Here is a 20,881-nt window from a genome sequence, read left to right as displayed (position 1 = left end):
TAAGTCAACAACTTCTTGCTATGTTCGACATCGACACATTTAATCACATAGTAAGATTTGTGCCATCGAGCATTGAAGACTTGAAGACCCATATTTTGTAGCAGATGAAGCCAATTTCCATTCATTGTATTTCCATTCATTGTATACATTGTATTTCACTTGAGGACAAGTCAATAAATAAGGCTGGGAGGAAAATGTAACTTCTATATTTTGTATACCTTCCAAGCCTTATATAGTTTCAACCATATTCAGCAGACTCATCAAATTCATCATCCAGCAGCAGATACAACTTTCAGCCATGTTCAGCAGACTCCTCAGATTCATCTTTCATCCACAACTTGAAGTAGAAGCTTCAGATCAGAATTGTGGCAGCTGAACATGCATGATTCATCCACTTCCTTAGGTAAGTAAGGTATGATGTTTTCTAACCTTTAATCTTGAAATTATTTTTAGATGCTAAAATGATGATATTTGGAAAATATTCCACTATTTCACTATTTCCTTTCTCATTTAAAATTGCCAAAAACCATCAGTTGGGGAGGGGGGAATTTCACTCTTCATTCTTTTTCCTCATTCATATTACATCTTAACCCACATAGTCTTCCCACAATAAAAACTACTACAAAATGATGAGCATATGATTGATCTCAACAAAGTAAATAATGATTGAAAACACAAGAACCAATCATTAAAAAGAGATCTCAACAAAGTAAATAATGATTGTAAACACAAGAACCAATCATTAAAAAGAGATCAAAGTAAATAATGATTGTAACACAAGAACCAATCATTAAGAAGAGATCAAAGTAAATAATGATTGTAACACAAGAACCAATCATTAAAATATGTCAATACTTTGCAAACAAATAAAAGTTATCCAAAGATGTGCAAAGTTAAAAGGAAGTCCATGATTGAAAGATGTTTGTTACACAAGAACCAAACATCTTGTAAAAGGAAGCTCATTTAAGAATCGAATCAAATAAGTCATTGTAGTAGCTTGCATGAGGACATGCAAGAACTTCAGTTGGGGAGTATGTTGGGCTCCAAAAATGGCACTCATTACCATACATTTTTCACTTATGCTTCCATTATTTCGCTCACTATTCATCACCTTGTCACTCCATTTTCCCTACTATTCACCATTAATGGGTCTCATTTATATTTTCCAAATATTGTTTATTTTTAAGCATTTTTGAGAGAAATTCTTGATTAAATATTAGAAAATAATATATTTTACTTTATATATGGAAAGTGGGTTGTTTTGGTGACATGTGTAGGTTCCAAGGAAGCTTCCAAGACATCTTTATGTGGCCATGAATGATCAAATTCGAATTTGAAAAGATAAGCTTCATGGAGGAGATCATGGAGGATAGGGTTATGTGTCATCATTGGTTGAGAAATATGTGGGTCAAAGGAGAGAATAGTGGGTCTACATTTATGAGGTTGTTATCTTAGTTTTTGTATAAATAGGAGCACCTCATCCATTCCAAAGGGGAGGACTCTTAGAGCATTGTATCCAATTGATGATGGAATAGAATAAGGCTTCATTTTTCATATATTTCCATTATGTAGTTTTAGATATAAATTGTGTGAATGTAGGATATGAATTTATGTAGTTTTAGATATAAGTTTTCTTAATGTAGTATATGGAATAATTTGTCTTGTTCTTAAGAGAATTGAGCTCACTCTAAAAGGATGAGAGAAACATGTTATTTCATATTAGATCTTGTTTCATTTCATTGTTTAGATGTTTAAGGATTTGATTGGTGAATGAGTTTTGAATTAAAATCTTATCAGCATGTGAGAGAACAACCAAGGGTCTAAGTTAGACTCTCTCTCTATTTGATTTGCATGATAATTAAAATTCATTCTCTTGCTTTTATGTTTCAAGTATCATATGAGGAGATAACCAAGAGTCTAAGTTAGGCTCTCTCTCCATTGATTTATATGGTAGTTGAAATTCACTCTTTTGTGCTTTCATGTTTAAGTCATTTCATTTCTTATGCTTATGAATGAACCTTAGTTTAGTTTGGATTAGTACATGAGAGGACAATCAAGAGACTAAGTAGTCTCTCTCTCTACTTGAATCTGAACAATAACTAAGTTCATTCTCTTGTCTTTATTTCAAGTTTTTTTTAGTTTTATGTAATTAATGATTTCTCTATGATACTGTAGGGAAGGACAACCAGGACCTCCTTAGTTAGGAGCCTCTTCCCTTGCATATTGTATTGAATCATAAATCATTTAGTTAGACATAGAGTTAGTTGCCTACTCCTGCATATATTGTGCTGGCATCATCACAAGCTTACGAGTTTCCCTGGTCGATAATTTATGCAGCAATTTAAGTCCAATAAATTGCCCAACATTTTGGCGCCGTTGCGACTCGACTACGACAAATTTATTCGTACCTACAAAGATGTGTTAGGCATCCTGACTCCCATTGGAATCAATGGTGGGAGCTCTTGTGTTGGCTAGGGGCATTCATTAACGGCCACTAAGTCAACAACTTCTTGCTATGTTCGACATCGACACATTTAATCACATAGTAAGATTTGTGCCATCGAGCGTTGAAGACTTGAAGACCCATATTTTGTAGCAGATGAAGCCAATTTCCATTCATTGTATTTCCATTCATTGTATACATTGTATTTCACTTGAGGACAAGTCAATAAATAAGGCTGGGAGGAAAATGTAACTTCTATATTTTGTATACCTTCCAAGCCTTATATAGTTTCAACCATATTCAGCAGACTCATCAAATTCATCATCCAGCAGCAGATACAACTTTCAGCCATGTTCAGCAGACTCCTCAGATTCATCTTTCATCCACAACTTGAAGAAGAAGCTTCAGATCAGAATTGTGGCAGCTGAACATGCATGATTCATCCACTTCCTTAGGTAAGTAAGGTATGATGTTTTCTAACCTTTAATCTTGAAATTATTTTTAGATGCTAAAATGATGATATTTGGAAAATATTCCACTATTTCACTATTTCCTTTCTCATTTAAAATTGCCAAAAACCATCAGTTGGGGAGGGGGGAATTTCACACTTCATTCTTTTTCCTCATTCATATTACATCTTAACCCACATAGTCTTCCCACAATAAAAACTACTACAAAATGATGAGCATATGATTGATCTCAACAAAGTAAATAATGATTGAAAACACAAGAACCAATCATTAAAAAGAGATCTCAACAAAGTAAATAATGATTGTAAACACAAGAACCAATCATTAAAAAGAGATCAAAGTAAATAATGATTGTAACACAAGAACCAATCATTAAGAAGAGATCAAAGTAAATAATGATTGTAACACAAGAACCAATCATTAAAATATGTCAATACTTTGCAAACAAATAAAAGTTATCCAAAGATGTGCAAAGTTAAAAGGAAGTCCATGATTGAAAGATGTTTGTTACACAAGAACCAAACATCTTGTAAAAGGAAGCTCATTTAAGAATCGAATCAAATAAGTCATTGTAGTAGCTTGCATGAGGACATGCAAGAACTTCAGTTGGGGAGTATGTTGGGCTCCAAAAATGGCACTCATTACCATACATTTTTCACTTATGCTTCCATTATTTCGCTCACTATTCATCACCTTGTCACTCCATTTTCCCTACTATTCACCATTAATGGGTCTCATTTATATTTTCCAAATATTGTTTATTTTTAAGCATTTTTGAGAGAAATTCTTGATTAAATATTAGAAAATAATATATTTTACTTTATATATGGAAAGTGGGTTGTTTTGGTGACATGTGTAGGTTCCAAGGAAGCTTCCAAGACATCTTTATGTGGCCATGAATGATCAAATTCGAATTTGAAAAGATAAGCTTCATGGAGGAGATCATGGAGGATAGGGTTATGTGTCATCATTGGTTGAGAAATATGTGGGTCAAAGGAGAGAATAGTGGGTCTACATTTATGAGGTTGTTATCTTAGTTTTTGTATAAATAGGAGCACCTCATCCATTCCAAAGGGGAGGACTCTTAGAGCATTGTATCCAATTGATGATGGAATAGAATAAGGCTTCATTTTTCATATATTTCCATTATGTAGTTTTAGATATAAATTGTGTGAATGTAGGATATGAATTTATGTAGTTTTAGATATAAGTTTTCTTAATGTAGTATATGGAATAATTTGTCTTGTTCTTAAGAGAATTGAGCTCACTCTAAAAGGATGAGAGAAACATGTTATTTCATATTAGATCTTGTTTCATTTCATTGTTTAGATGTTTAAGGATTTGATTGGTGAATGAGTTTTGAATTAAAATCTTATCAGCATGTGAGAGAACAACCAAGGGTCTAAGTTAGACTCTCTCTCTATTTGATTTGCATGATAATTAAAATTCATTCTCTTGCTTTTATGTTTCAAGTATCATATGAGGAGATAACCAAGAGTCTAAGTTAGGCTCTCTCTCCATTGATTTATATGGTAGTTGAAATTCACTCTTTTGTGCTTTCATGTTTAAGTCATTTCATTTCTTATGCTTATGAATGAACCTTAGTTTAGTTTGGATTAGTACATGAGAGGACAATCAAGAGACTAAGTTAGTCTCTCTCTCTACTTGAATCTGAACAATAACTAAGTTCATTCTCTTGTCTTTATTTCAAGTTTTTTTTAGTTTTATGTAATTAATGATTTCTCTATGATACTGTAGGGAAGGACAACCAGGACCTCCTTAGTTAGGAGCCTCTTCCCTTGCATATTGTATTGAATCATAAATCATTTAGTTAGACATAGAGTTAGTTGCCTACTCCTGCATATATTGTGCTGGCATCATCACAAGCTTACGAGTTTCCCTGGTCGATAATTTATGCAGCAATTTAAGTCCAATAAATTGCCCAACATTTTGGCGCCGTTGCGACTCGACTACGACAAATTTATTCGTACCTACAAAGATGTGTTAGGCATCCTGACTCCCATTGGAATCAATGGTGGGAGCTCTTGTGTTGGCTAGGGGCATTCATTAACGGCCACTAAGTCAACAACTTCTTGCTATGTTCGACATCGACACATTTAATCACATAGTAAGATTTGTGCCATCGAGCGTTGAAGACTTGAAGACCCATATTTTGTAGCAGATGAAGCCAATTTCCATTCATTGTATTTCCATTCATTGTATACATTGTATTTCACTTGAGGACAAGTCAATAAATAAGGCTGGGAGGAAAATGTAACTTCTATATTTTGTATACCTTCCAAGCCTTATATATTTTCAACCATATTCAGCAGACTCATCAAATTCATCATCCAGCAGCAGATACAACTTTCAGCCATGTTCAGCAGACTCCTCAGATTCATCTTTCATCCACAACTTGAAGTAGAAGCTTCAGATCAGAATTGTGGCAGCTGAACATGCATGATTCATCCACTTCCTTAGGTAAGTAAGGTATGATGTTTTCTAACCTTTAATCTTGAAATTCTTTTTAGATGCTAAAATGATGATATTTGGAAAATATTCCACTATTTCACTATTTCCTTTCTCATTTAAAATTGCCAAAAACCATCAGTTGGGGAGGGGGGAATTTCACACTTCATTCTTTTTCCCCATTCATATTACATCTTAACCCACATAGTCTTCCCACAATAAAAACTACTACAAAATGATGAGCATATGATTGATCTCAACAAAGTAAATAATGATTGAAAACACAAGAACCAATCATTAAAAAGAGATCTCAACAAAGTAAATAATGATTGTAAACACAAGAACCAATCATTAAAAAGAGATCAAAGTAAATAATGATTGTAACACAAGAACCAATCATTAAGAAGAGATCAAAGTAAATAATGATTGTAACACAAGAACCAATCATTAAAATATGTCAATACTTTGCAAACAAATAAAAGTTATCCAAAGATGTGCAAAGTTAAAAGGAAGTCCATGATTGTGTGTGTGTGTGTATCTATGTCACTATCTGAGAGGGTTTTCAGGGATCATTCTTTTCGAGGAATGATTACTTATGCAGGCAAATGGCATGAAGAGGTTTATTGCTATGAGGAATCAAGTGGGAAGAGTAGTCATGACAAATATATGAGGTCAGTATCATGTGGATATGAATTGATATTGTATGATTGTATTATGCCTATGTTTATGTTATGGATAAGCTATACTGAGGGATGCATCAGCGAAATGAAAGTAGTGTGGTCCGTGGCATGCTAGGATAAGCATGGATGGCAGAGAGACACTAGAAGCAAGGTTTCCTGGTAGAGATAGTGTGGTTTTGGATGTGTGGTACTATTGTTGTGTATATGTTGTACATGTTGCATCTGTGATGTTGTGTGCATGTGGTATTGTGTATATATAGTGTGTGTACATGTTGTTTATGCAATGTGATGTACATGGTGGTATAGATAGTGTTGTGTGAATTTTGCATATACAGTGTTGGGTATAGATGGTGCTATGTAAATGTTGGATATGCAGTGCTATGTACATATTGTATTGTGCACATGATCGATGTGCAGTGTTGTGTGCATATGGTGTTGTGCACTTGTTGGATATGCAGTGTTGTGTACATAGGGTGTTATGTACATGGTGTATATTTAGTGCTATGTACATATGGTGTTGTGTGCATGTTGTATAAATGGTGCTATGTACATATGGTGTTGTGTTCATTAGTGTATAAGTGGTGTCGTGAGCATATGGTGTCGTGTACATGTTGTACATATGATGTTGTGCATATGGTGTTGCGTACATGTGGTGTCGTGTACATGTTGTGCATGTGGTGTTGTCCCCATCAAGAATTTTGTACATGTTTTACAGGTGGTATGATGTACATGTGGTGTTGTGTACACGTTGTGTAGGTGGTGCCATGTACATGTGATGCTTTGCACATGTTGTGCAGGTGGTGTTGTGTATAGGTGGTATTGTTGTACATGTGGTACTAGTGTAAATGTGGCATTATGTGCATATTGTAGGTGTTGTGTTGTGTACATGAAGTACTATGTATTTTCATTGTGTAGTTGGGGTATCGTGCTATGTGTATTCATTCTGTTGTACCTTATGTAGTACATGCATTGTGTTGTGTTGTACACATTGTATAGGTACATGTATTGTTTGGTGTTGTACATCGGGTATATATGTATTGTGTTGTGTTTTACACCAGGTGTAGGTACATGTATTGTGTGATGTTGTACATCGGGTGCAGGTGTACGTATGTGTTGTTGTGTAAATCGGGTGTAGGTGTGCGTATGTGTTGTGTTGTACCCTGGGTGTAGGTGTATGTATGTGTTGTGTTGTACCCTGGGTGTAGGTGTATGTATGTGTTGTGTTGTACCCTGGGTGTAGGTGTATGAGTTGTAGGTCAGGTGTAGGTGCATGTATTGCATAGTGTTGTATGTCATGTGTAGTTGTATGTGTGTGATGCACACTATGTTTATGTGCACATGGTTGAGGAGAAAGCACTGTCTATTTTTTGGGTGTGGAAACCGATTTAGAGTCCATATAGATTAAGGAAAAAGGTAGAAGCTAAGGATTGATTAAAGGATGAGTATCAATATTTTATTTTAGTTTTACTATGCATGTGATTTATGATTCTATTCTATGATGCTTACATGTGATCTATGATTCTGGTTTATGATGGTTATATGTGACTTATGATTTTCATCTATCATGGTTGTGTTTTGAGCTAACCTGATGTGATGTGTTTATACATGATGATTTGGTCATAGATGATAGTTTCACTGACCCAGACTTAAACAGGAACGCAACAAATTACAGAGATAACCATAAACACAAATATGCAGCGGAAATAATGCTTCATTTCATTAATGTAAAATACTGAAATATGCTTACAAACAGTAATGGAAATAAACCAGCTAGGGCAATGGTAGCTTATCTCTAAGAAGAGATGTGGTGGCTACACGCCTCTGAACTGTCTTACAATGAGGCTCGAAGGCCTATTTATTGTTGAGAACCAATGGAAAACCCTTAACATTCCAAAACCTAACCCTAGAAAATGAAACACCAAACTATGGGCCCCGTTTGGGTAAATTGGTACATCAACTTCCCGAGGCCATAACTTTGGCATACGATCTCCGTTTGACGAATACAATAGCTCGTTAGAAAGATCTATCCGAGCACTACCACTTTAGGATGGGAAAAATCGGTCCATGGACCCATGTTGCCCCCAGATTTCCCAAAAAATTTCGTTTAGGGCCTCAAAACGGCTCCGGAAGTTCAAGACCCAAAAAACTACTAAAAATAGTAAGTTGTGCTACAATTAAGGAAACTGAAAATGCTGAGAGAAAAAATGGTTGGGGTCCATGTGTACTTGGCAGGCGGCCACAAATATCCACCTAGATCATTCACTTATTGTGACAACAAGTAAACAAGATTGCAAGTATACCTTATTAACGAGCTACAAATGAGGTATGAATTGAAGTTATTTAAATTTATTTTGAATCCAATGTAAATTATGTGCTTGCTACAAGAAAGCATGAAATTCCCAGTTTGGTGGTCGAACCTGACAATAAAAATTAGTAGCAACAACAAAAGGAATTGGAACATGGAACAATATGTTGGTAAAGCATTCAGGAGCAGGGCCATTGTGAGACATTGGTACCCAATATTGTCCATTAATTTCCATGAGCATGCTATGATCGGTATGATGCTTTTAAGGTAGGGATATTCCTTGGTTTTTGTATCTTTCGATGCAAGGAAGCATTGCCAAGGGATGGACTACCCGGGATGGGGGTTCCAGTGAAACTTGGAAGGTGTGTGATTGAATAGAAGTGGATAACCAGATTGCCCGAGGGATTTTGTATCAGAGAAGGGAAGGTTGGGTATATATATTTTGGTCATTAGCATTTCCAGATGGAATCAAATGCACATTGGCAGTGTGCCCTGGAACAATGAGCCAATAACTATTCACTAAGAGGAAAAGTGGGGCAGGATTGTAGCGCTAGAAATTGGATACAGCTTGTAGATTTTTACTGTAGATTCAACAGCTTATGTGATTTTCTAAAACAAAAGACAAGAATCTACTCTACTCTTCAGTGGAAACCAAAATTGATTGATGAAAACAATATGTAAAGGAAGAATATCAATTGCACATAACACAATATTTCTCTAGGGAAAGCAACTGCTAAAAACCTTGACTGTCTATATTACAATAACTAGAAGATCTGAGAAGAAAATACAATGCTTGTTTGTCCTAAACAATTCTTACACTAGTACAATCTAACACTCTACCTCACGAGCCATCTCAAGCCAACACTTAGCCAATTTTGCTGCCTACCAAGCCCCTACTTCCTTGTGCAATCCCTAAGGGAATTAGCCTCTATTTAATGTGGAAATTCCCTCTCCATAACTGCACAATCCAAACATAGGTCCTCAATTGATTGCATACACCATCTGTACAACTCGAAAAATTATACAAATGATAGTACAAAGTCCCTGAGCTCTAATGTCAACTGGGTCTTCCTCTGAACTCACACGCATGAGTCATTTATGAGTGAATCTTCAGTTAACTGGTGTGTTACTCGTGATGCACTGGTGCACTACTCCACTACTAGACCTCTACTAGTTCCTCCAACAATTAGAACTAGTTTAACTGACTATAACTCAGTTAGACTGAGTTATCTAATTACAACTCAAAAGAAATCAACTTGGGCCCCTAAAATTTAGGGATCACTCTACATGAATCTCGATAGACTTCCAAATCGAATTTCCTAATTTAATTAAGTCAATTTAACTTAATTGTTACAAGTTTTTATGAGAATAGAATTTCGATTTAATTCACAATTTAATGCAAGGAAAAATTAAATTGGAATTTATAGATGTTATTTTTAACATTTCTTGTTGCTATTTTCAACACTCCCCCTCAACAAGAAAGGAATTCAACTCTATCTTGATCTAATACCTTTGGAATGTTCTGCATGCAACACTTGTCACTATTACTATTGCTACTGCAACATCTGCAACCAAAAATCATCCAAACTAAATCAATATGATGCATCTGTCACCAGAGTCTCTGACTGCTACTAGCTCTGCTTCTGTCAACTGAAAACTCTGCACTTTTGCTAACTCTGCCTCTATGCCATCTACACTGTTGTCAACTCTACTCTGTGCTCCCTGGTATTTGACTGTTGCTAGCCTCTGCCTTTGTCACTCTAATATCTGACTGCATCAACCACCATTGATCCATCTTGTTATTGTGTATTGTGGGCTCCCTCAGCAAGGTAATGATCAAAGAGACAAAGCCTCTCAATGGACCCTGCAAAAATTTATGCACTCTTGGGACTATTAATTCACATCACCTCATCTCTAGCCCGGAGCTATCACTGCATCTGCTCCCTCTGCCCACTTGGCTTGAAATTTCCCCCTACTGTAGGTCTCTGCTTGAGTGGATCTCTCCACTTAGTCTCCTCTTTACTTCTCTAATTGTGGCTACTCCACAACTTTCTGAGACTTCTTTTGAGGTTGCTTCTGGGGCTGCATGTTGAGGGGTAATTCATTCTCCCTCTCAACCACCAAGTATCTAACCTTTTCCTTGCTCCTCAAGGATTTCATGTATCTTCAACTTCGAGAGCATACAAGTCCTTGACTCACACACTGATCTGTTTCACCTGTCCCATGGCGATGTGTCTAAGGAAAAACTTTCCCTTACTAAAAATCACATCATAGGCATGATATTCTAATATTGCGATGGAAACAAGATTATTCTTTAGTCCTTGAACATACATCACATCTATGATTCTGAGAAGGGAGCTAGACTCCCTCTGAAAGGTAATTGTACCAATCTCGGTAGTGCTTTACCTCCTATCATCTCCAAACTCTATGTTCAGCTTGAGTTCTTTCTCCTCAAAATCACTGAAGGGATCTTTATTTCCTATCATATGGAACGAGGCACCATTGTCAAGATACCACACGCTTCCCATTACAGTGTTGGCCATGCATGCAATGAGAGTGAAATCAAGTTTGAATTGTGAAGCTAGAGCTTCACCTGTTGCCACTATTTCTAGCTCCTTCTTGATTTCTTTCTTCTGTGGGAAATTTGTTGCATAGTGTCCGTACTAGTGACAGTGAGAACATTTGACTTTCAACAAGTCATTCTTCTTGCCACAAGTCTCACCTTGGGACTTATTTACCTTGGATTTCTTCTCTTTGCTGACTAATGCAAAGTCCTCTTCCACTTCTTTGGAAGAGGTCCCATCTCTGGTGTTCAGATGAATCTCTTCTTGTACCAAATCCGACCAAAACCACTCAAAATCTGGTAGCTTCTCCCTCCCATTAATAGAGTCCTGGTAACTATGCCAGTTCTTGGGAAGTCCTAGAAGTGCTAGGCTTACCATATCGTCTTTGGCAACAACAATCCCAACACTTCCAAGCTCATCCTGGCAATGGGTGAACTTGGTCAAGTAATTCAAACTTGAGTTACCCTTCTCCATCTTGATCTTTCTGAGTTTATCCTTCAGTCCCAACTTCCTATGGTCATTGTTGTTCTGAAACAGGTCTGTCAATGCCTTCCACATTTAGTATGGAGTATCCTTACTGTGGAGACTCGAGACAATGTGGTCTCGAACTCCTTCCAGGATAATTATTCTCACTTTTTCCACACACTTTCTCCATTCTGCTAGATCTTTAGCATCTGATGCTGGAGGATTAGGAATGTCATGATATATGAATTCCTTGATGCCATTATCTTCCAGCATTGCCTCCACCTTGTCCTTCCAAGCTATGTAATTTAGGTTTCCCTCCAAGGCATACTCAAGTCGCAAACCGTAGAATGACATATTGTTGCTCCGAAGTATGAACTTTCAAATTCAATTTTCACCTGCACAACAAACTCGAATTCTCCTCTTCTATAATGTCTTCAGCTCCAATACCATGTAGATTTTTACTGTAGATTCAACAACTTATGTGATTTTATAAAACACAAGACAATAATATACTATACTCTTCAGTGGAAACCAAAATTGATCGATGAAAACAATATGAAGAAAAGGAAGAATATCAATCGCACATAACACAATATTTCTCTGGGGAAAGAAACTGCTAAAAATCTCTACTATCTATATTTCATTAACCATAAGATCTAAGAAGAAAATACAATGCTTGTTCATCCTAAACAATTCCTACACTAGTACAATTTAACTCTCTTCCCTACAGGCCAGATCAAGCCAACTCTTAGCCAATTTTGTTTCCTTCCAAACCCCTACTTCCTTGCGTAATCCCTAAGGGAATTAACCTCTATTTAATGTGGAAATTCCCTCTTCATAACTGCGCAATCCAAACATAGGTCCTCAATTGATTCCATGCACCATATGTACAACTCAGAAAAGTATACAACTGATAGCACACTGTCCCTTAACTCTAATATCAACTGGTTCATCCTTTGAACTGACATGCATGAGTTATTTATGAGTGAATATTCAGTTAACTAGTGTGGTAGTAGTGATGCACTAGTGCACTACTCCACTACTAGACCTCTACTAGTTCCTCCAACAGATAGACCTAGTTTAACTGTAGACTGAGTTATCTAATTACAACTCAAAAGATCTCAATGTGAGCCCCTAAAATTTAGGGATCACTCTACATGACTATAGTTTGACTTCCAACTCAAACTATAGGGATCACTCTACATGACTATAGTTTGTATTCAGTGGTACTTACTCATGTATAGTGATTTTCATATATCTCTAATGATTTTGGCTCTTTTTCCTTATGAAACACAAATGTTATTTAGTCTAGTAAAGAAAAGAAAAATGCAAAACAGACCAGGAAATTGAAGATTTAGAGTTCTATGATATTGGTAGAGATATTCATAAGCACACTTTAATGTTTATCACCGAGGAAAAGACCCAAAACTTAACAAAACATATAGTAGAGTCATGCAATAATTTCAATTTAGAGTATGAAACAAAAGGAAAGGCCCTATAACTCACAACTAGATCTAAAGACGCTTGCCATAGGTACTACCTAGGTCATTATTCACCAGGTACCAAGCTCAAACAAGCTCGAATCACAAAAATACACTCAAAGAATGAAAACCTCATATTCACTTAAAACACCAAAATAACAAATGAGAGGCTTATCTAGGTGTCAAATCATAATCTATAAATCATAGACAATCTCCCAAATGAAATCCAAGAACAAATATGAAGAGAAAAGATGCAAAAATACCCAAAATTCCACCTATTAAATGTGTTCATTCCTTGTAGGATCATCAACATGCAACTAGAAAGTTACAATCACACCTTGATAGTGCAACAATTGGTTACTGATCACCCTATCTCTTAAAAAGAGGGTGAAATCATGCTCTAAAAGTGAGATTTTTTCTTAAATTTGAGCTATATCTGAGACATATTAGGAATATAACCACCAAGATAGTAAATAAAAAACAAAAACACTACAACACACTCACAAAAATTGAAAGGGACAAGGTAATTTCCAAATCTAAGTAAGAATCACTAGATCCTTCCTCAATAGAGTCATAGATTCTATTATGGAGAAATCCCCCCTGTGAATAGGTGAGTGCACCCTTAAATTTGTTGTTGGTCCAAGATAGACTATGGGATAAACTATAATATGGATCTCCTATAGATCTATTCTAATTGATCCTAACATAAGCTATGATAAACAAGAACATGGCCCATACCTTTCACCTGATGGTTTTCCATGTATAATCCTAGTTGATGTAGCTCTAGAGATTCAACTCCAACTACTAGCACCTACTTCCTACACATAATAAGACAACAAGACCAACCTAAAACCTTCTTAAGCAAGAGGAATGTTAAATACCCCTAGATCTAACCTAATCTACTCAAGGAAGAACATATCTACCATTGAATTGCATACAATACTAAGAAAAAAAGATAATGAAGGGGGAAATAATATAGATCTATATTCATAAATGAGAAACATTACAACCACCAAGCTTTTACCTTGAGTTCCTAGTTGAAGGTTCCTCTTAATCCCTTGCTCCAAATCCTCCTTGACTCTCACACAAGCATGAACACTTTGATTGATGAAGGCTAGTGTAGAAGAGATTCTTTCAATTGTAGAAAACATAAGTTTATCATAAAAATTTCCTCATTTCTCCCTCGAGATGCCAAACATAAGTTTATCTTAAAATTTTCCTCCTTTCTCCCTTGGTATGCCTTCCTTATATAGATTGATAGAGGAGGCTAGGGCATGTCTCTATACACCTACAAATTAGTGGAATTTAAGTCTAATACAAGTTTCCAAGTTCATGATGTGGAGTATCCAATACACAATATTGATATTCTCAAAAATGGTTGACTCTAAAAGGATCTAGGGGTAGTCACATGCTACAACCAGTGTAGTAAGAAATTGATAACACCTTATTAATGGCGCAACATGAAACCAATCACACCTTGATAGTGGTGCAAAGAGATACTATCATCAACAATTGAGAATCCAAAGGAGAAAGGCCGACACTCAACACATTTTCATTTTAAAAAATTATTTTAATGTTTATGATATTGTTTCTATATTCAGTAAAGGGGGTCTAAAGGGGTCCCCTATGTCCTAGACTTTTCCATTCCTTGCACTACCACCTTAAATTGTTAGGGTATTTCTAGGAATCCCCTGAAACCTATACCATTGTCCCTTATCTCACCATCCTCTTACTGTTGTGAAACATAATTTCACATAGAAAACCTCCAAACAAAATTTCTAACAAACAAAACTGTGCTTAAAAAATTATGAGATGTGGAACTAGGTAATGACTTGTACCTCAAATCAATTTCTGAAATCTAGACATCCTAGAAGGTGAAGTTGATATTATAATATAGTTCACACTCTGTTGATGAGTACCAACCATATATAATCATGATATAGGCTTCACTCTGACTTCTCCTTATCATATTTGGAGGTTGAGGGGCTTAGGAAAATATGACAGCAAGATGTGGGGTGGCCTCCATCCAAACTACTAGTTCATATCCTTCCACCTGCTTCTTTGAAAGGATGTAAAATCAATTACCCTAACCTTAATATGAAATGTGCAAGCAATATGACAACTTTTTCATGCATATTGATTTACACCAACTTCATACTGGTGAGTCGGTGACTGATATGTTTGATGTTGCATTGTTCTGAAATTAGCAACTACAATAATTAAGGTTTTTCTTATGGTTCTTATATGTCTAGATTTTCTTTTGTACTCTTGGGAGATGAACTTTTCAACTTTGTACTCCCAAATGGTGCACCCAACTTTGCTCCCATAGTGGTAACTAAATATCCACTTCACCTTATCTCAATAATTTCCTCAAGATCCAGACCTAGTCAAGATTCCCAGTTATGAACAAATTTGTAGTTGTTTATGATCCAAATTTAAACAGGAATGCAACAAACTACAAAGATAACCATAAATACAGAGATACAGCAGAAATAATACTTCATTTCATTAATGTAAAATACTGAAATATGCTTACAAACAGAAATGGAAATAAACTAGCTCGGGCGATGGTAGCTTATCTCTGAGGAGAGTTGTGGTGGCTACATGCCTCTGAATTGTCTTAAAATGAGGCTCGAACGCCTATTTATTGTTGAGAAACAATGGAAACCCCTAAACATCCAAAACCTTAAGCCTAGGAGATGAAGCGCCAAACTATGGGCCCCGTTTTGGGTAAATTGGTACACCAACTTCCCGGGGTCGTAATTTTGGCATACGATCTTCATTTGACACGCACAATACCTCGTTAGAAAGATCTATCCGAGGACTACAACTTTGGGAAGAGCAACATTGGTCCTAGTTTTCCCAAAAAAACGTCGTTTGGGGCCTCAAAACAGCTTCGGAAGTTCAGGACCTAAAAAACTGCCAAAAATAGTAAATTATGCTACAAATAAGGAAACTGATAAACTGAAAGAAACAATTGTGGGGGTCAAAGTGGAATTGGTGGGTGGCCACCAATATCCATTTGGATCAGTTTCACAACATTCATTAAAATTATAATGCAAATTGCAGATGGAATTACAAATGCTCACATAGAATTCCCATTTAACACATGCAAATTTCATTGACTCACCCACTTTGCATGATAGATGTACACACAAATGTAAAACAACAAGGGAATTCTACAACAAATCCATATGAAATTTACTTATTTAACAATGGATTTCATGTTAAGTCGTGCCTACATTCAAATCCATGAGGATTAATATTCTATTTTCCGCACAGAATTCAAAGAGTCACTAATATTTCTAATAGAATTTGTCCAAAAAATTGACTACATGGGAATGGCAATGATTCAATGCCCATTCATAGATATCTAGCATGGATATCAACCCAAACCAAACTAGTAAACCAAAAGGACTAAGATATACCTGCAAGGATGATGTTGTTTCAATGTTATACAAATGAATTATTATATTTTATGTCTTAAAAGTTAATAGTTTCCCATTATCATTGTTAAATAATTTTTTTGTGAAATTCCATTTTTCCTCAAAATTCAATTTCTGATATATGTTCCTTCAATGTTGACTCAAAAATTCTTTTGCAAAGTACAATTCTATTTTCTACGAACAAGTGAATTTATATGAAGCATATCTCATTAAAGAAATTTGGGTACAAATGGGTACACATAATTATGAAAGGAAAATGTAAATATTTTGCTCTAAAATCTTTGAAATAGTAAAAATTTGTTGTACCCTATGTGAGCTCAAGACAAAAAAAAAAAACAAGGCATAGAATGTATATTGACTCTTTAATTGATGTTTATTTTTATTAGGTATGATGAAATCCTTTTTTATTCATATGTACTTTTGAACTAGGCCATATAGTATACTTTGAATACTACCCACAAATCTAGTAATTCTCAACTCTTGGAAACTATTGACGTAGGCTTGTATATTGATTTGAAATTTTACTTATGGAATATTCAATGAGATGTCAAAAGATAATCATGGGAAGAAACCATCAAGGCAAATGGATGTATTATCATACTTTCAAAAGGCTCCATCCAAAAATACACATTCGCTTCATGCTTCAAGCTCCTTTAAACAGTCTGTTACTGAGAGAGATATTAACTCTTGTGGAAATGCATTTGATATCCATATGATGGATGAAATAATAGGTTCCTCAAGTGATCAGGGTGAGATAAATGTAGTTTCAACAAAAATTGGTGATGAAAATGTTAAATATTTTCCTTGGAAGGTGACACAATCCATTCACGGAAAAGGAAAAAAGGCCAGTGGACCATAGGGAGACGATTCCAGGAAGATTGGGTCTCAATTTTTCCATTTATTGAAGAAATACCTCCTACAAATGAGAACGAGGTTTCCCGACAAGTTAGATGTAATGCGTGTAGTTGGAAAACTCGAAAGGTAGTGAAATTTCAGATGAAGCTAGATACAGTACAAAAGCATGCAAGAAAGGTGTATGAAAAGAAAATTGTAAATGGTAAAGAGAAATATATTGTTAGATGGAAATATTCTGAGGAATGTCGACATATCGAATATGCAGAAGAATATAAAGAAATATTTAGTAAGTAAGAGGAAACTTGAGGCAAGTGCAGGAACCATCACATCTCGATTTGAAAAGATGATGGAAATAATTTTTTAATCCCATACGATACAATTGAGCATTGTATTTCACATCTTATCTAAAGGTCGTCCTGTCACAGATTATCTAGATCACATGAAATTTCTATCTTTTCTTCAAGTGTCAAACTTTCCATCTTCTCATTGGTCTATAACCAGTGGTCGGGAATGGGAAAGATATCTAGCTCAAGTAGAAAAGTATGATTTGAAAGAGAAGATTGAAAATGCTAGGTTTTTGGCATTATCTTTGGATGAGATTACGACTATAGATAATACTTCATGGATATGCATGAGAATTTATATGGTTAATGACCATATTAGGCATTCCTATCTACTTCGGATTAAAAATATGAGAGAGACTTCTACAGCTGGAAATATTTATGAACTTGTTCTTAATAGTTTGAAGGAAAGTGGTATGGATCATTTAATTATTGCAAAAAAGTTGGTATGTGTTGGAGCATATGGAGCATCGGTAATGCAAGGACAAAGGAATGGCCTTTGCGTTAGACTACAACTATCGATTTTTCCATATATGTTTACTATTCATTGTATGGCCCATAGGATGAATCTTGCATTTAAAATAGTAAGCAAGTTTCCATCAGTTTCAAAAGTTGAAGATGTTGTACGTGAGACTCATGCATAATTTTCTCATAGTCCCAAACGATATTTAGAGTTTCAACAATTTGCAGATGGTGTTACAGATGGAAAAAAACTACTGAAAGACGTTGATACAAGATGGATCTCATTAAATAGACCAGCTCAAAGACTATTTAGTGAGTTCAAATCTTTGGTAGGGTTGATGTATGAAAATCTCTACATTGTAGACAAAGCTCAAGACCTTCTTTCTCGACTAACTGATATAAAGACATTATTGACATTGGATGGAATTCTTCCTATGCTACATGAAATGAATGTCCTCGTGAAAATGTCTCGGAATCGCACAATGTATATTGCAGAATACACAAATGCAAGAAATTCAACATGCCTTGCATTGGATAATTTGTATATGATACCAGACTCTTTTACTATCCAGAGTTTACAAGTTGGACTAAGATCATCAATATAGAAAATACTAGAAAAAAATTGACATTTGATGAAAAAGGGATATTATGTATCACAGTGCATGGGTATATGGTTCCCTTTCATTATATTAGTAAGATAAGATGAATCACCAAAGATTGCCCCGTGTCAAGAGACTAATTTGATAATATTGTGATTTTAGTGAAACAGAATTTGATAGAAACTGCAAGATAACTATCATTAGAGATAAGAGAAAGATTTCCTCGAGATGAATTGTTGGAGGCCATGTGTGTGGTATACCTTCAATATTGGAACAATTGTCAATGTTTAAGAACTTTAAAAGCCGATTTTCAAAAAACATTAAAATTTTTAGTAGACCACTTTTGCAAGAAAGTATCGATACATGGAGAACAAATTCGAGGTATTTTAGATTCATCAAAATTGTATCCACAAGGTGGACGCTTTGCTAAAACAATGTGGAAGCAATATCCTTTTTTGGAGAATCCTAATGAAAATGGTTCTATAACAAGATTATGGACTACTATAAGTGCTAGCCAATATGTGCAAGAAAACATATCAGAATATTTAAAAATAGCATATTTGTGTCAAACTGTGATTTTGGGATCAGTGGAGGATGAGAGAATGTTTAGTGCATTATCATTCTTGAAGTCAAAGTTGAGGAAAAAGCTTGATGAGCATGTGGATACATGTTTAAGATGATATGTAAGAAAGTATGACATTAACAATTTTCCATTTGAAAGAGCACTAACTCTTTGGCGATCAGATTGTGATAGAAGGGGAGAAAATAATATTACTAATTTCTCTAATGAACTTGATATAGAACATAATGTTTTGGAGGCTCATAATGATAGTTCATTTAGAGAAGATCATGTTTACAATTTAAAAAAATGAGGACCAAGATTAGAACTGGGAAATTGAAATATCCTAGGACTCTTATTTTGGTATACATGTTCCAATTATCATGCAAGATTACTATATGTCAAATTTAGGTAAAAATAGGTTCTATATTTGTATTTTTCATTGTAACATTACAACGACATTTCTTTGATGTGTGTTATTTTAAGATTGATGTTTCATATTTAATCATTACATTGTTTGTTTCTTATCTGTGACAGAAAATAAAGTTGGATTTGATGAGGTTGGGACCTATTTCTTTTCACATAGATAGTGTCCAACTATTATTAAATGATAAATAACTAATTTAACAAGACTAACACAAAGCATCAATGGGCTCATTCAAGTACATGAAACTACCTTGATGTCTAACTCTGATATCTTGGAAAAATTTAATGGTTTATATGTTGCTTGTGTTTGGGGCATTTTGTTGAGTTTTAAGTTTTGTTTTGGTCAAATATTATGTTAGTCCCTTAAATTATTTTCGTTCTTACTTCATTCTTAGATTCATAGATCTAGTTTTATAATTATTATTGTTTTCTTTATATATTTGGTGGTTTGAAGAAATTTGTTTTTATTTCCTTTCACTTTGTGGCATGACTTTGTAGACTACTATGATTATTTTATATTTTCTTGGAAAATAATTATTGATATTTGGAAATGGAAATGAGCCATGGGTAGCTAAGCAAAGATAAAAATGGTTTATGTACTAGGTTCTTGTGCATTCATCGTAGGAGACCTATTGACATGAGACCGACATTCTTTTGTATAGTCTCGTCTGTCATTTGTTAGCCGCGCTTTCAAGTCTTTCAGGTATTAAGTTGTTTGGGTCCCCACATGTCCTTAGCACCATTAAGGGATGAGATGACATCAGTTAGTCCAACTCATGCCCCAAATCTACTTTTTACCTATTGATGTAAGTGTTTTGTTAGTATGTTACCACTTATCACCAATAAAATTCTACCATAACATAACCCAACTTGAAGAAAACACCTCTCATCTTCCTTTTACATAAATTCTATATGGATCTCCCTATAATACTTTCTCGGGACCAACGCCCCTTCTTGGTAGGTCTCTCCACCATACCACTAATCGCACAATAGAAACACACTAGTAACTACCACATTCTATAAATATCTCTAGTCTTAGTTATTGGTGTCTCTGTCACACTCAACCAATACAGTCTTTCAAGTCTATTTTTTATCATATCTTTATTTTTTGTTATTTTGTGTCTTTAACTTTAGCACCATCTTGTATTTCAACATTTGTAGGTAGTGAGCAATGGTTACTTTGACACAACACTAGCAACTCAAGTGTTAACATAATTATTGATTACAATAATGTGGCATTCAATATCACAAAAGGAGGTAGTGATTTTTCTTTGTTGCATGAAGGTTGATTGAACTGACATTGAATTGTTACCTAT

This window comes from Pinus tabuliformis, chromosome X (genome assembly GCF_031772625.1).
Source record: "Pinus tabuliformis cultivar Carrire ecotype Pingquan chromosome X, CPIR1, whole genome shotgun sequence".
Lineage (NCBI taxonomy): Eukaryota > Viridiplantae > Streptophyta > Pinopsida > Pinales > Pinaceae > Pinus > Pinus tabuliformis.
This window is presented reverse-complemented; position numbering follows the sequence as displayed.